Source organism: Anas platyrhynchos, chromosome 22, assembly GCF_047663525.1.
Source record: "Anas platyrhynchos isolate ZD024472 breed Pekin duck chromosome 22, IASCAAS_PekinDuck_T2T, whole genome shotgun sequence".
Lineage (NCBI taxonomy): Eukaryota > Metazoa > Chordata > Aves > Anseriformes > Anatidae > Anas > Anas platyrhynchos.
In genome coordinates, this window is record NC_092608.1 from 3,202,671 (window position 1) to 3,219,622 (window position 16,952).

At 45.3% G+C, this 16,952-nt stretch overlaps 1 long non-coding RNA gene across 5 annotated transcripts in view; it reads left to right on the forward strand.

Annotated features, from left to right (window-relative positions):
* The first annotated feature begins 8,515 nt into the window (after positions 1-8,515).
* The window catches only part of LOC106016420 (uncharacterized), a 47,992-nt gene continuing 39,555 nt past the window's right edge, over positions 8,516-16,952 (forward strand). For 4 of the 5 annotated variants that reach the window (XR_003492282.3, XR_011804617.1, XR_011804620.1 and 1 more), the window contains exon 1: positions 8,516-8,714. This is a non-coding gene — a long non-coding RNA (uncharacterized lncRNA). Of the gene's footprint in view, positions 8,715-15,570; positions 15,859-16,952 lie in introns of those variants that run through there. The other variant, XR_005260635.2, reaches the window with a different exon arrangement.

Consider the following 16,952-nt stretch of genomic DNA (forward strand, 5'->3'; position numbering starts at 1 on the left):
TCAATCTGGAGAGCGTTTTCGAGCCTGCCCATATGAATATTGTCTCGAAACTATTGTTTGTGTTGTAACACAACAGGTTAGGGTTGGGAAATGTAAGCCTGCCATTGTCACCCCTCTTTTTCTCTTCTTCCTCCAGAATTAGAATTTCCCTGTTATGCTCAGGATACCCGCACTGAAAGAGGCATGGCGAGCCCAGGGGTCGTGCTGCCACCGGGATGCGAGCGGCTTCCCTTTAGGCTTTGCTCATTGACCTCGCCCCAGTTACTCGAGAACAAAAAGGCAGCGTTATTGCCAGCCTTACTGGAGAGCACGTGGAGGGCTGGAAATGCTCGGGCTCCGTGCGCTAAGTGCGTGAAATGATATCCAGGCTTTTTAGCTATACGGGGCTAGAGAGCGCGATGCAAATGGGGAACTCGAGCACCACTCGAGAGCTCAAGGAGCGAAAAGTAAATGGGAACAGCTTCAGACGTATATGCTCACCAGCCTCGTCTCACAATAGCCCCGTTTGTGAGCCCGTGCCCCTGCCCTCCTCGACATATCTGAGCGCTGCTGTAACTGCAGAGGAATGCTGAAGGACCGGCGAGGAAAAAGAGCCACCAGGAAGATCTGCTGACACAAAGGCTGCTCAACCCAGGGCTAGGGCAGTGGGATAGAAAAGCAAGAGTTCAATATAACCACGGGGAGCCAGGTCACAAAGCCAACACCTATGGGAGATGGCATTTTTGGGGGAGTTGCAGTTCTGTATTAGGCTCTGGCAGCTGTGTTTGTGGCAGATTCTAGCAGGGTGGATGGGCTCTGATGCTGATTTGATAAATAGATAAGGGAGATGGGGAACGCTACCGGGAGTGCGTGGTGTGCATCAGGCTCCCGAGACCCATGGGCTGCAGGTTTCAGCCAGGACTTAGCCTGGGATTATTCTGAGATACAAAGCAGATTTTTACTCTCCCACATGCTTTCGCTTTTCCATTGTGTCTAAGGGGCAAAAAGCCGTATCCCCCTCTTAACAGATGCCCTAGCCCAAATTCTCAGTAGATCCGACGTGAGGGGGCCGGGCGGCTTAGCACAGGGCTCAGCTTGGATGTGCCGGTTTTATCACAGGCCTTCAGCTCCCTGGGGACCTCCGAAATGAGAGGGGTTGTTGAAGCACCTTTATAATATTGCTCTTTGTAGATTGCTTTGTTTGTTGCATTTCAAGCACCACCTGCATTCCCCTGGCTGCCTGTTCAAAGTTAGAACAAAGCACTTTGGTTGCTCTTGGCATTCCAGGCTTCTATCACTATAAATTAAGCCCAACTACGCGATCTAGGTTTATCAGCAGCCCTTAAAATCTCCTCTTGTATCGCACCGAACAAGTGCTAATTAGTTTTTAAGGCTCACCGTGAAATATGTTCATCTGATTCGTGTCAATATGGAACAATGCTGGGGCCGCATGGCATGATGAATGTGACCTTCTGTCTTACATACCTTGTATAACCACAAGTCTAAGAAAAACAGAGTGGTTAATGTATATAATTCTTGTATCTTGCAAAGGAATCGTCCAGCAATTTGTGTCAATAGAGAGCTTGAAGGGAAATGTATTTGGAGGCTTTTCCTTGAAGTCTCTAATATCTGGGGGGGGTTCAGAATAGCTGCTAATTATTATGATTATTGCATGGGACACTATGCAAGTCTCTGATATCTGACCAGGAGATGAAGGAGACAGAGAGAGCTGAAGAACAACTAAAAGACAAAGCTTGCAGGGGATGTTGCACAAGTCTCTGACATCCAGCCAAGTTGGACAAAGGAGAAGGACAAGAGGGAGGAAGACTATGAGCCTTCAGCACGAGAGACCCCCAGAGGGACCACTGGAGACTGGTACGCATGCTCCAGTAGGAGAGTTTGGATTCCGAAAACTAATTATAATAACCCTGTTTTTTTTAGAAGTAGTAATGAATATGTATTAGCCTAGGAGCATAAAAATCAGCTGCTTGATGTAACTGGTGTGTGTCTTGGTGGAGCAGAGACTCCCAGCGCACCCAGCGCTGTTTGCTTACCTCTATTCCTTTAATAAATTGTAAACTTTGATTATAGTCCTATTTTGAAGACTGAGCCATTTATTACACTCACCACGAAGCAGGTTGCTAAATAGCACCTCCAGATTCACCTGGTGTGACCCAGCTTCAGACGCAGGGGCAGGGGATCAGGCGCAGACCCAGCTTTGTGAGGACAGCGTGGTTTGGTGTGTTTTAAGGCACAGCATAGACAGAGATGATTTCTCCAGCTCTCTATTGGATTTATGCAATTGAACTAAGACCTGGCCTGTAATGGCAGAAATGCCCTTGTGCATTTCTCTCTTTTATTGAGGGCAGGCGAGCTCAAGGAGAGAAGGGGACTTGTCCTTCCTATCTCTCTTTCTGGGCAATGATTCTGCCTGTTGGTGTCTGGAAATAACCTGGTACCTCTGCTGATCTTCCCAGAATTTGGCGAGGAAAGCTGAAGAGTCTGAGCTTCCCTGTGCTGCTGCTTCCTGTAAGTGCACATAATGACTCCAGAATAACGAGGGAAATGAGGAAATAAGTTTATGTTTACGGTCTAGCTACAACCTGAGAGTCTTCCGTGCCACTTATCAGCTTTCTAGCATTACACATCGCTGTCTGTCACTACGTATTAGGGTTATGACCAGCTGGTGCCTACACACCCCAAAGGTCAGGTGTAGGGAGGCTGCTGCTGGCTTCTCAGCCTTGCTGCTAACAAGGAGCTCTTTAATCTGCTGTGCCTTGCCACGCCGCCCCTTTCTCGAACAATGCGGTTCCCGCTGCCTCGGGCACTATCTGTGAGGCCCGTCTGATTATTCTTGCTTTTACCAGCATCCCAGTAAATACTGCTCCAAGACAAGGCACATATATCGACGTGCTGGTTTACAGCACGCCGCAAAGCTCTTTATGGCTGGGTGACACAAAGTCCAGGACCGTGACCTTTGGAAAGCTCTCACTCTCCCCTAAGGAATTTTGTCAGTAAATCACTGCCTCTTTCCTTGCTGATAATTGTGGTTGAGCACTGGGGAGCAGGTCCCCTACCTTATTTGCTTTTTTATTTTTTTTATAGCATTCTGTACAGTGAAGCATCATAATAAGGGGCTGAAAAAAAGAAGGGGACGCCTGATATGTGTCCCTAATGTTTGATTTAAAAATAAAAAATAAAAAGATTTAAAAATAAAAAAATAATAATAATATTGGTATCAGAGGCTTCCATTTCCTTCTAAATACTCGGAGCAATGATCCAACAGTTTTAAGCCTGATTTGTGAAAAATCACGACCCCTGCCAGCTACAAGATTCCCTTTATGCCTTGCATACTTCCCATGTTTTAGCCATGCTTTGCTAAAAACACACCTTCTGAAGACAAGGAGGGGAAGGAGAATTCTGCCTCTCCACAACAAAACTTGGTTTTAAGTGTTCTTGTGCAGGAGCAAATTGAAAACACTTAACTGAATGCTTGCTGGAAGCCAGTTTCTGTCCCTCCTAGAGGTAAGACTCTGCTCTGCTGTCAAAACATCTAACTTGATATAGCTCAAAGCAAACGCTTGTCTTGCCTACAAGTGCTCTCACTCATGACCTGTTTCTAAGAATGCTCCTCTTGTTAAAAAAAAAAAAAAAAAAAGAAAAAAAAAAAAGCTAGATCGGTCTGCAAACAAGTTTTACAGCTAAATCCCAGGGAAGAGAGGGCTGGAGATACTTGTTCTTGTTTACATTTCGAAGGCTGCAACTGCGTCAGTTCTTGAATGAATCTTCTTTAACAATGATGGCTCGAAGAGATAAGTGCCTTCTTTATAACCCATGATTTATACAAGTAAACAAGAAGCTGGTCATGACCAGTATGGAAACAGGACCCGTCCTGTCGCGGCAAAAGCAAGTTCCATCTAGCTCTGCAGTTCTGGGGCTCTAGGAACAGCTTGCCCAAAAGGGAGGCTGGGCAGAGCCAGGGATTATGTGTGTCTCTTTGTTCCCACCCACCCAAGGAGCAAGGGATCTGAGGAGCCTCTGGTGCTGCTGTTTACTGTAACTAAAAAGAAAAGGATCTTTTGTTATGTCCACATTACGCGAAAACTATCACAGGGCTGTGATGCTGCAGGTGGAAAAGCTGGGATGCATGCAAAAAAAATCACGCTAGTGGCTTGCCGTTTGCACCGCTTAATATTTGTGTATGAATTTTTGTTGTGTCTGTCTTTTAAAGTAAGAGCTGGGGGGTGATGAAGATGCCAGTTCTGGCTGGCTGTACCAACCTCCTTGTCCACGGGAGGCAGCATGTTGGGTACCAAGGGCTTTGTGCAGCACGTTTTGCTCCTTTGACTCCAGGTGCCTCTCACCAAGCCATGGATGAGAACTAGTGCCTGTTTTTACAGAGCAGCAGACCTTTTATTCTGCACAAGCTGCCTGGGGTCCAGCAGATGATGGAGCATGTGTTTAGCACACCAAGACCTGGGGGCTCCATCCTGCACCCCTCCCCAATCCTGCAGGAGCTGGGAGAGCTCGGGAGCCTTGTTTCCACCTCCCAGGGCTCCAGCATCTGGCATGAGTGCAGCAGGAGGTGGGGAGCATTGTGGAGGAGAGCTCGATGCTCACATGGCTGCTGCTCCACCCCTTCCCCTTTGTTCCGTGGCACATAAGAGAGCTTTTCTGGTTCTCAGCTCCAGCCCCGGCTCCGAGGCCTCTGCTTTTCCTGGGAGGTGCAGAGTCCTGCCGTGGTATTTATAGGCAGGAAGAAAAGCCGGCCTGTGCGGCGGGACAAAGCTGGCATTGTGCTGTGGGCTCAAACAGGGGCTTGTCAAAGGCTTCGTGCGCTAAACATCCCCCGGGCAGCGCTTGCTCGAAAACCCCAGAGTGAGTGCCACTTACGGGAGGATGCTTTGTCTGCAGGGGAAGGAGAAGGCAGCCCCAAATCAGAGCTCAATGCAACCTGCAACCTGTCAGAGCTGGCGTCTAAGGTACCTAAAGAGTACCTAAGGAGGGTGTGATAGGAAGGGAACTGCACAGAAGCAGCACGGGCAAGGGGGTGCTGCCCTGCTCCCACCCCCAGAGGGTCGGCAGGGGGTCCCGAGGCCCCTTCGTGCATCGAGCTGAAAGGGATTTTTTCCTTTTCCCAGCCTCCTGCCTGGGTGATCGCCCAACTTATCTCGCTTAAAAATACCTTCTGGGTAATCTGCTGTAGGACTCGCTGGTAATTGGCATAGATTAGCTGTCAGAGGGCTTTCCTCTCAAAGAACCAGGCAGCTTCACCAGTGTCCACCCATTAGTGCTAACTGTACAATCTTAATATAAACTGCTTTGGAGCAACAAATCCAAACTTTCAAATCAAACTTTCCTAGCAGAGGAAGCAATGCAGCATAGCACCTTCCTTCTACGCTCCTTTATGTTTACTTGCCTCGTAACATTTGTTGGATATGTGAAATTTTGAAGCTTTTTTCTGGAAGCTCAGGTTTCATGTCATTTATAATGTCATTTTTCTTCTTTTTAATAAATAATACCACTGAAAAATTCCAATATTTGTTGTTGCTTTTTTTTTTTTTTTTTGGTAGGGATACAACGAAGTTCCATATACTTCTGACAGCAGTCGAAATTTTCATGCCACAGTTGGTTCAGAGAGCATTGGGGCATCAACCATCGGGTAAAACTATGATCCTTTACATCATGTTCTGGACCACCATTCCCTAAAAAGCAGCCTGTCATCCAAACTTGGATGATCTCCCCCCAAGAGACGCCTCCTGCAGCAGCACCCCGGGACAGTAAGTGGGATGGGAGTGACACCTTGTGGTACCCGGCATAATCTCATGAAATGACACAGATGCAGGATGGATGCTGAACCAGTCCGCACGCTGTCCTGATGTGGTGGTCGCCAAAATTTCATTGCTTGTTTGCTCCTGGGAGGTCGAAGGAGTTGATGGAGTTTTGCCAGTAAAGATGTAGTTTCCAAAAAAAAAAAAAATTAAAAAAAAAATATAAATATATATATATATATATAATAATAAAGAGAGAACCAAGTTTTTGGGTTGGAAGGTGCCAGGTGCCACTCCAGAGCTGAAGAGCTGCTTCTTTGCATGTTGTAGCACCTCACAGCAGTGAAATGGCAAGGCACACGCTATTAAACATCAAAAAGAATCCAATCTTCCAGAGAAGCTGTCTCCGAGCTGCATTTTTTATTGAAGATCGGGAATCAGTACAGTGGAAGTATTTGACATTTTAATTGGCTTGGTTGTGAATAATTTTGAATATGTACACCACCTAAAATAATGGTGGCTGCCTTATTTTTTTCATTAGAGATTATTTCCTCATTCTCTAATACAATTTCAGTAAGGAAATTTATTTCTGATTAAGAGGGAGAGTGAAAAATAGAATCTCATTATCTGTTGTGATGATAGGAGAAGGGCTTTATGTTGAATGAGGGAAGAAAAAGCCCGACCATCACATTTAATTTTAGTTTGCAACCTGTCAAAAAATCTCCCGCTTCATGAAAAATTCTGAATCGGGAAACATAACGAAGAGGACAAGTGGGGAGATAATATTTGAAAATCTAATTCAAAGCATATGCTGCCCTCAGATAACGCAGCAAGAGGTAATCTGGTTCTCCAGGTAAATATCCCTTCAAGAGACTCGGAGCTGAACAGTGATTAAGATGAACAGAGCATGTAATTTCATGAATTATCTACATTCCCACTTCAGATTCAGTAGGGAGACTGCTTTATCTCATCCCACAACCAAAAGGGAGACGAGTGGTCTGAGCTGCTCTCCGAGGGCTGCTTCATTATTTCCAATGTTGATTTTGTTTTTAAACAAATTTTGACTCTCAGTAACGGCGTTGGCTTGAAGGCTTCCGAATTTTGGCTGAGCCCTGAAAGTAGGGTTGGTAAGAGTGTAAGAATACCCATGCCAATATGTGTTTTAGTTTATGAGCCTGCATTTTCATGTGGTTAAAGCATCTGCCCACCAGGACGAGAGGTCAATCAAACACAGTGAACACAAGCAAGTCACTGAGGAGTTGCTAGAGCCGACTTTTTATCCAGCACAGAATGGGGATAAAATCAAATCACCCTAAGTGCCATGAAATGCATCAAGTTAAACTGCAAACAAAACAAAACAAAAGTGCATTTGGAAGAAAAAATATATTTTCTGAGTGTGCTTTTCTGTGGAAAATGGGATTTTTCTAAACAAGAGGGGAGTTGCTCACTGCCCAATCTTTATAACAGCTGCTACCTATTCAACGCCAACGCAAAGCAGAAACCACCCAGAGAATTTTAGGGTCCAGCTCTAATACTGATGAGGACAGCAGTTAGAGCTGAAGGAGAACGAAAAAGCTGATGTGGATGCAGGGCATCCCTGGAAGGAGGACTAATGAGCAGGTGAGGGATTAACACCTCTCCCCAAGTAAACTCCAGCGACTGCCAGGAGGCTGCAGTAATGCAGGGCTTGTAGTTCTCGTGGCGTGCGGGGTGGTTCAATTATGCCGTATACAGTACAATTAACTGCCAGCAATTAGAATGAGTGCCTTAATTACTATGTTTACATCTTGCAACCTCTCTGCTCTGATCAAACAAAGCCTTCTCTGCACATAAAGCTGGGCATAAACATTTTGCTTTTCACTCTTGTTTCCCCACCATATGCTAATTTAAAGAGCCAAGATTGAGTTTCAGCAGATGATTAGCTCCAATAACATCAAGGAGCAAAGGGAGCAGTTTTTACAGTTACTTTGGTCTGGATTTTTTGCCTTTATGCTTAATAGATATGGATGTTTACTAATCACTTCACATGCATTCATAATGAGTCCTCCCATTTGTAAGCAGACATAAAATGGACTTTAAAGCCTCTTAAAAGATGTTTTGTCTGGAGTTGCCTCCATTTCCCTAAGCACTTTGGTTAAACACGTCTTTGTCTGCTGTTGCAGGCAGAGGAGGATATTTTCCCCCTGTCCCAAGCGGCTGCTGTGTAAGGTTTATTCCTGAGGTTTTAGAGAAGTTAACAACATATTTTCAGCTCCCTCACAGTATCAGGTTTGGCTTTTGAAAGTCCCGAACTCCTACACTCTGTATACGTGGCCAATTGGCTTGCATTGTAACTTCACCACGTGCCGTTTCTAATGTGAGATGCTGAGATATCCGTGCATCCATGGAAAGGACCCGAGTGCCCTGTGTTGCTGTATTGCAAAATGAATTGTTTGTGTTGACTTCACCTGTGGAGCTGAGATGAACTCAGCTTGCATAATAAATCCGAAGCAACTGATAAAGCAGCCCAGATCATAACACCTCTTCACTGCAAGCACAGTAATGGAAAGGGCCACCCTGGAGCTCAACATGCAGGTGATGACTCCTAAAGCAGATGCGTAATTTCTCCAGAAGCTGTCAGGTCCAACCGTGTTTTGAACTCATAATTATTTAAATCTGCAGTAATTTCTGATAACAGATCTGTACCCCATCAGTCCGCAGATGTTTTCTGTAAGAACCTCTAAAGATGCTTCCATTTGCCATTAAATTCTGCTGCCTACAGGAACAGACCCCAAAGAAGGCTGAGCTAGGTGGTGTCTTGCTGGGTTGCAAACCTGAGGCTTGTAAACCTCACCACCAGGTGTCAGCAACTATTAATAATGCTAAAGCTGGAGGGAATGGCCTTTGGTAGGGTGCTTAGCACCCAGGCCATCTCCTACCAGCACAACTAGAAAGCCCAAAGTCTTGCAAAGTCCATGGAGAACAGTGAGTGTAAAATGGGTCTTTGGGTAGTTATTCCCTTGTCTTATGTATGGAGCACTATCTTGCTCTTTTTGACCCCAAAATTGCACCCTTACGGATGGCTTTGGCCATAAGAGTGCTGTTTGCTTTAAAAAAAATCACCCATGTGTTGTTTCTTTTCAAAAGGAAGCCTATTTTTAAATGACTATAATAAAATAAGGTAGCTCTTCGTCTTCTTCCTGTCCTCCATAAACCTCTGAAGGATTTTGTTGAGCACATGCAGGGAAGAAGGGAATAGTTGGCCTTTGCTAACCAGTTCACCTGTGAACATGCTGAAGTGCTAAGTTAACATATTGGGGTCATTTATCTCAGTTAAATGAACAGAGCCTCCTATTTTAGTTTTCATATGTGCTCAGCCTGCCTCATTTATAAGAAATGCTGATTCTTTGCTACTTGTAATTAACTCATTTTGTCTTCAATTTTCTCATGTGAACCTTTGGGAAAGTAACAGATACTAAAGCTGTGTGGCTGAGTTCAAGTCTGTGTTTGAATGAGAACTCAGGCATTATTTTTTTTTTTTCCTCTGATTCCCCCTACTTCTGTAACAGAACATGCTCCAAAAATGTTTGAACGCTATGAATGGTGCTGTCCTGAGAAGCAGGAAGCCAATAATTGCAAATCAGTAGGTGTTATTGACTGTGCTTTGACCTGGAGAGCAGATGTGCAAGCTGGTATTGAAAAGCAGTGGAGAAGAGGCAGGCTCCAAGCCCAGCTCCCTCCTCCTTGGCCTTGTGTTAATGACACTGGGATGGGTGGGCCAGCAGAGTGCAATCCTCATCAGGACCGGTCTGCTCTTTGCTAAGAGGTTCTGCTCCAAACATGAAATCACATAAAGCTCAGGGGTGTTTATGTCTAGGATTGTTTTCAGGTTTGTGTCTGCTGTAGTTTTTAATTATTTTTTTTTTAATATTGCTTCTCTGTGTTCATTATTGTAAAAGCTCTGCTAGCAGCTGTGGTCTCTCTTGCAGTTCTTTTATCTTCAGCAGATAAATATAAATATGCGAGAGGCTGATACAGCAGCAGTTTTGCAGTATTTCAGGATTTTGGGAAGGAGAGGGAGAGCAGCCTGTGTAAAGCATGTTTTATAGTCAGGGTGTTAGGAACTAAATATTGGTACTGTTCCCATCAAAATGCAACAGGTGACAACCTGTGTCCCCTGACACACCACATCTAGCTTCATGTTTTCTGCCTGTACTGTGTCATATTGCAAAAATAAATAAATAAATAAAAATACTTTTATTGGGATGTGCCTTCCTAGAAGGCACCTGGCCTTGATTCTTAAGATTTCCCACGGGGGAATTCCCGATATCCTTAGGTAAGCTGCTCCTGTGCTTTAATTTCTCTTGTGATAACTTCTGCAATGCTTTTACATCTGCAGACCACCCTCAGATTAAAGCAAGATGAGGAACGCTCTGTTTCCTGGTGTCTTTTGTGCACCATCCCTATGGTCTGGGCAATGGGAGCTACCACGGGGCAAATATTTGCTTTACAAATTGGGTTAAACAGGATGGAGAGAGCGAAGTATTTTGTGCTCTAATTGGAGTAAATTATCAGATTATGCAAGTAAACCTGTGTGGGAGAGGTGACTTATCTGTTTGCCTTATCTTAATGCACGCTCAAAAATAGGAAGGCAATGATAAGGATGGCTCATGAAGGGAGGGAAAAAGCTGCAAGGGGCAGAAGTCAGAGGGCAAAGGGATGAAAGTGAAGCAATTTACAAGTGAACGTCCCAAACCTCAAGGATTTAACTCCATGTTCTGCTGGTTGGTGGTTGAGGGGGCTCAGAGCTGCATACTTTGGGGTAGGTGGGGCTGAGTGCTGGAGGTCACCCATCCCTGAAGGGCATGAGGCTCTGTGCTCCAAAATAGTTAAAATTCTCTTCAAATTAAGTTATTTTTTTAAGGGTATTTCATATCTGGCAAGTTAATTGTCATGGTCTCATCATTCTGAAAATACAGGCCTGGGTTTCCTTTCCTATAATAGCATCAAAGACAGCAGAAAACGTGTTACCTTTCCCGTGCTGTTCTCCTTGGTGATGTTATCTGTTCCAAAGATACTTTTATTTCACTGGATATTAATGAGTCTTGAGAGGGAATGCAGAAATAGAAGCTGGTAGAGAGACTCGTGAGCTGATTGCAGGAGCTGTGTTTGATCAGCCAGGACGGCGTTCTTTCTGCTTTGCTGGTAAAGGACAAATATTTTGGGGCAAACATACCAAGTGTGGCTAGGGAGTAAAATTAGGAGACTACTCTTGTTATTCTCTTTTGATAAAGGTCTGTGACTTCTGCAGCAGTTGCGTGGTCTTTATGCTTACATGGGGGCAGTTTGTGGGGGATTTGGGTAGGATGAGGGCCTCTGCCTGCATCCTGCTGGATGTGTCCCTAGCAGGGTGCTGAGGGAGTGAAGGGATGGAGCTGGAGAAGGCGAAATATTTTTAAGCCGTAGGTTCCCTCTTCATGCATTTTTCACACCAGACAGGTGTTTACCAGACGTGAGCTGTTTCCCTTCACTGCTCCTCTCCCCATCAATTTTGGGGGAATGTTTTAGCAGTTAATTACTATTTTTTCCCCCCCAATTCATGTGGAATGCCACATTGCTTTCGGAGTAAACTGACGTGGAGCTGCAGCTGTATTTACCTTCGCTGGCTGCTTACAGTAATCCTTCACCTAGCTGTAGGTGGAACTGAGCTAAACGTGGGGCTGCTGCTTCGCAGAGCTCCAAGTGCTGCATCCTTTGTAACCTAAAAGTGTCTTTGGCATGTCGTGATGGTGAGCAGGCTCTGTGGGTTTCAAGTGTCTCTGGTGAGACAGTCTGAGCTGTAATGCACACAACTACCAGCCTTGATGAGCACTTTTGTCACAAAACTTAGTGTGCAGCTGAAGGGGAAACAAAAAAATAGCAGTCTATTGAAATGGAGGTGGCTGTGGAAGGTGGTGACCTCTTTGGAGAAGACCAAGCTGTGCTGGATGCATCTTCCCAGCCAGATGTCTGTGCTCTGGTACAAACCTTGGTGGCTCTGTCTTCCCCTTCATCTTTTTTTTTTCCTTTCCCTTTTGCAGCTGCAGCATGCTCTGCTGCAAAACAGAATCATCTCAGCAAGAGAAATCAAACATTTCTCCTGCTACAAGGCTGGCTAGTTCCCTGAAACTGTTAAACTCTGGCTTGCACATGAACTAGTGTTGGGATAGGAAACAAAGGACTCCTCTACCTGGGCTGCAGCCAAGGCAGTCCTTCCTCTTACTGGTGTCACGCCTGCCCCCAGCACTGGTCAGTGCCTTCTGTGTGTCCCAGTGACTCCCAGTACTGGCCAGTTCTCCGGGGACCTGCTGCCTTTCAGCTGGCCATTTGGTCCCACTGCAGGCTGAAAATACCCAATTAAATTGGGTGCTGCTGCCATACTGTGTTCGTGCCCTCCTGAGGGATACAGGTACTACTTCTGGGTACTTCTACAGGAAAAAAAGAATAAAAATCCATCTCTGAAGTAACTCCCATTAAACTTTGAACTAGAAATAGATACGGCTGGGTGGAGCCCAGAGAGCTCTTCACCCTCATAGGAGCTTTTGAATATTTGAGGATTGTAAAAGAAGTGGACTCCTCGGGCACAGAAGTTATGCTGTAACCAGCACTTTCATATAACCACCATCCGCAGGTTAATCCTCCTCTCCCAACGCACACCTACTCCTGCAAGCTGTTCGTTTACACCGGTTGCCTCTTTGCTAATAAGCTTTGAAAAGCAAGTTCGTTAGTGCGGTGGCTGCCAGGCTGTGCTTTAATGAGCCTTTCTCAATGCCTCCTATCTTATCTTGAGCACGATAAGTACAAAACGTTCCCCTGACATTGCTATAAATCACATTTTATTGATGCATCTCAATACGGGCTGGCTGCTGCAGTTTGGTGTTTGTTTGCCTTGGAAGCAGCAGTGCTGTACAAATACAGCTCGGTGAGGCTCTCTGGTGACGCGGGGAAAGATTTTTCTTGAGGTGCTCGGAGGCTTTAGCATGCAGTCGGAAGAGGAGGACGTTGCCAGCTGCCTTCCACATCCTTCGTTTCTGGAAGGGTGCGAGGTTATTGCTAATTCCAGGCATTAATTTTGTGTGAAGTGAGGACTTCCTCCCCTCATCCTGCACCAGGCAAAAACTCCTGGGCTGCCTGCAACAGGTAGGCCTGTGATTCAGCCTGCCCGTGGCTAAGTGAGGCATTTCTGCTCTGCTTTGCTAGTACGTGAAAGCATTTAAGATGAAGGCAGAAACCGAGGAGGCACACATAACGAATAAACCATGCTGCTCAAAGCCAGTGCTTAATGTGAACTCAGCTCAGAGTGAGGAACCCATAGGCACAGGCAACCTGTGTTGGGGTTGTTTGTTCCCCCTGGGGTTTCCAGCAGCCCCAGGACTGCCGGGACTCACAGCCGAGCATCACCCTGCAGTTGTGCCTCCTGCCCTGCTTTGCGCAGGGAGGTGGAAGCCACCTGCAGAAAAAACCTGATTTAGCTGCTTTTTCCAGAGTAAATATCCCTTTTCTGCCGGTATTCTGGGATAAGAGAGTAAGCTTCTCTAATTAACCCTGTAAGCACAATTTGAAATATCTCCATGTCTTCTGCATCTGCAAAGGACAAACACCTCATGCTTCCTACATCCCCAGCCAGGGTGGGGAAACAAACCATGCCTTTAGACCCTGGTGATGGATGATGATGCTCAGTGAGAGTTCCCCATTTTTTATGGGCAGCATCTGCTGGAGAAACACCTGTGTGCGTGCCACCGAGGTGTCCCAAGCTGGGTGTGAGTGGGTTTGCTTTCAGCAGCGTCAGTCCCGGCTGTGCTGGAGGTTTTTTGTTCCAGCACTTTCAGCTGATGCTCAGTGTTATTCACGCTGCTGTTTGTCTACTTGTAAAACAGGCCAGCCGGCCTTTCAGCCCTTCCCCAGCAGGCTTTTTATTTCCAGTTGATGCAAATTTCTAATGGCTATCAGGAAGTTGACTTTGGGGAAGTTTATTGTTTTAGGATTTAAACAGTAAATCATTTCAGTTTTCATTCAGCATAGCTGTGAACATTTGCCTGTACTTGCAGGTGAGAGTGTCTTTGAAGTCATGCTTCAATACTAACATAAAAAAAAAGTGTAAAAACTGTCTATAGGTTTGCATTTTGATGCTTCTGCTGTATTTGAGATGGAAAATATTTTTTTAAAAACTTTTCTATTTTCTTTGGAAAAGGTAAGCCCACGCCTGGGTTCAGAAGCCAGCCCTTCCACCACCCCTACAAACACAAGAGCTGCAAGTTGCATCATCTGCAGCACATCCAACAATCCCTTTTCCAGACCTGCTTCGTCATCCACCTGGAAGGTTCCACATTTATTTTTTCCATCCATGTTCTTGCTTTTTTCTTTTTTTTTTTTTTTTTGCTCCTGGTGCAGGTAAACAAGGAAGCGCATCGGTCTGTTATAACTGCACGCACGGCTGTTTGTACACCCCAGACAGGTGTTTGCTCAACTGTGTTGTGCAATAAGTGATGTGTGTGACAATAGCCTACAGAAACAGTGCTGTAAGTTGAGTGTTGACAATTTCTTTTAAGAGAATGTTTCCCTCTTCCCTGAAATATGTCTGGCTATACTATACCTGGCTATTTCCTGCTCACAAATGAGGACAGACCTCAGCTCACTGTATGAGACACATTTGCAACAGAAAGCAAGATGGAACAACCCAGGGAATTTTATTTTTCTGCTTCCTGACCAGCCCAGAGCCTTTATTTGACTGATTTTTGTGGTCCAACAACATGTAATCAACAGAGACAGCAACTTTAAATGTCTGTTTTAATGGAGCTGTAATTGTGCAGGTGCTCAGCAGCGCTAATTCCACAGCTTGCAGGGTGGAAGAGGGCAGCTGCTACCCTGTGCTGAAGAAAAATGATGAAACCTGGGTATAACCACGTCTAACTGGGTATAACGGGGTGCCTTATGCAAGGACGGAGGAATTTGCAGTGGGACATTGCCAGGTTTATGGTTTGGTGTCTGCGTGTGCTTCCTCCTGCAGCTCCTGTACTGGGCTTTGTTGTAGGAATTGATGGCTGTTAACCCAAGGAAATGCCATCGACCTGGAACCTCAGCAGCCAAAGAGGGTTTTGAAGAATGCACATCCCACGGAGGTGTTTGCACGTGGGTCCTCTTGCAAATCCAATCGTTTAAAGATCTTACAGCTCAGGGGACCAGGCCTACCTCCAGCTCTCCCACTGGTTTGATATATAACTTCTGGCAGAGCTGAGGTGACTTGTTCCTTTGTTTCTTGCCCCAGGTTTTTGCATATTTATTCCCTGACTTAAGGTAGACCCTCCTCGTTCGTGCTGATAACATGCCTGGCACGGCAGGGCCTGAAGCTCAGGGGGCCCTCTAGAGAGGTAAAGCAATGCAAACAGCAACTCCAATCAACGATATTGCTAACTGCTGCTGTTTTAGCAGTTCTGAGTGGATTAAGTGGTATTAGCTACAGATCCGTAAAATTATTTTTGAGGAAAAAAAAGAAGTGAGTTGGGAAATCATAGTCTGCAGTTCTTGAAGGAAATGGCCTCTCAACCCTGTGTTTCTCTTTATTTTCCCAGAAAAGTTCACCAACTTTGCCCTAACCTCGTCCCCCTTCACCCCCTGCAACGGGGTAGTCCAGGGGTTGGTTTGTGTCCCCGTTCCCCACCTCCCCCGAAAATTAGGAGCTCTTGTTCCTGCTAAATAAATAAATAAAGCCCGAGCGAGCAGACAGAATGTACGAGACCCTGTTTTGCCTCCCCGAGCTGAAGTTAAAAATTATTCAATGTAAAATTCCTGGCCTGTGAAACAGAGGCTCCGTACTGTACCAGGCAAAGATTTTCACCAGCATTCTCTTGCTTAGCCAAGGCGGAGATAACAGGCACTGCAAAGCACCGGGAATAAATCTGCTCCTCCGAGAGCCCGCCGGGGTGTTCATCTCCCACCTTGTTTTTCCTTTGCTTAATAAGGGACGGTGTGAACTTAGAGTTGAGATTTGACCTGACTTTTTTTTTTCTTAATGTGACCCAGGATGAATGAAGTTTGATTTATTTTTTTTTTTTTTTGTCATTTAAATGACAAGAGCAACAGGAGAGAGCAAGTAAGTGATAGACTTTTTTTATCAACTTTTCTCAAGGGATTATTATAATTGTGCTTTGCAGTCTTCTGAGGGAGTTTGGAAAGTGGGTTAGGAACAAAAGGGTAAAAATGACTGAACTTTCAGGCACTGGGGTCGACTGAGATGACGCTGAATGGCAGCAGTGCCTCCGGTCCAAGGTGACTTCTGGAGGCTGTGATTAGTAGCGGGGTGATTCTTGTTGCTGACCTTTGTGTGTTCAAAGATTCAGCTGCAAGGTACTTCCTAGCTTTCTGATCACTTCTGAAAATGCTCAGACACGGATACGGTTGCTTGAGAAACAGGAGAGAAATTACCAGTGCAATAAAAAAAGGCTTATTTTCTAACTTTTTTTTTAATACATGGGGGTCTGCAGTGATTGATTGTAGCCGCATCTGGGCTGTTTACTTGGTGAGGTGAACTTCCAGTGCTGGCTTATTGCTGTGGTCATCGGCCACCCTGTGAAATCTGCCTCCTGTCCAGGGGGATCCGGGACCTGTTGCACCAGTGCTAGCAGCAGAGCGGGGACATTTCCATTGCTGGGCAGTTCTGGTGCAAAGACAGATGCAGAGAATCTTTTGGCAAAGCAAGTCTGATAGAGAATTTGTCTTCTGATGAATGTTCAGTGAAGAACAAGGCTGTATGGAGGGGTACTGTTTTTAGACGAATAATAAAATGCATGCAAAGGTTAAGCTGTAGGAGTATTTCCAGCCTGCTGTCTGAAAGCTAAATAACTAGATACACTTCTCATAATTTTTGGAAGCTTTCATATGTCTATGAATTTCCTTCCCCTACGGATGTTGGACATTATTCTTTTATAGAAAGGAAAGAAAATCTGAGCAAAACTAGATGTTGTGAGTTACAAATTCAGATTAATACTATAGCAGAGTGCAGGAGACAAATATGTGATTAGGCTTAAAATGAGACTACTAAAAGGAACATAGCAAGAACAATTTGCAGCCCCTGCTGACATGGTGCCAAGCATTCAGGGTGACTGGAAAAAAACAAAGGAAGCCCTAAGGTCACCTCCAGGCAGCCTGGAGAATGCTGTAGGAGCAGCTGCCACCCATTTCAGCGGG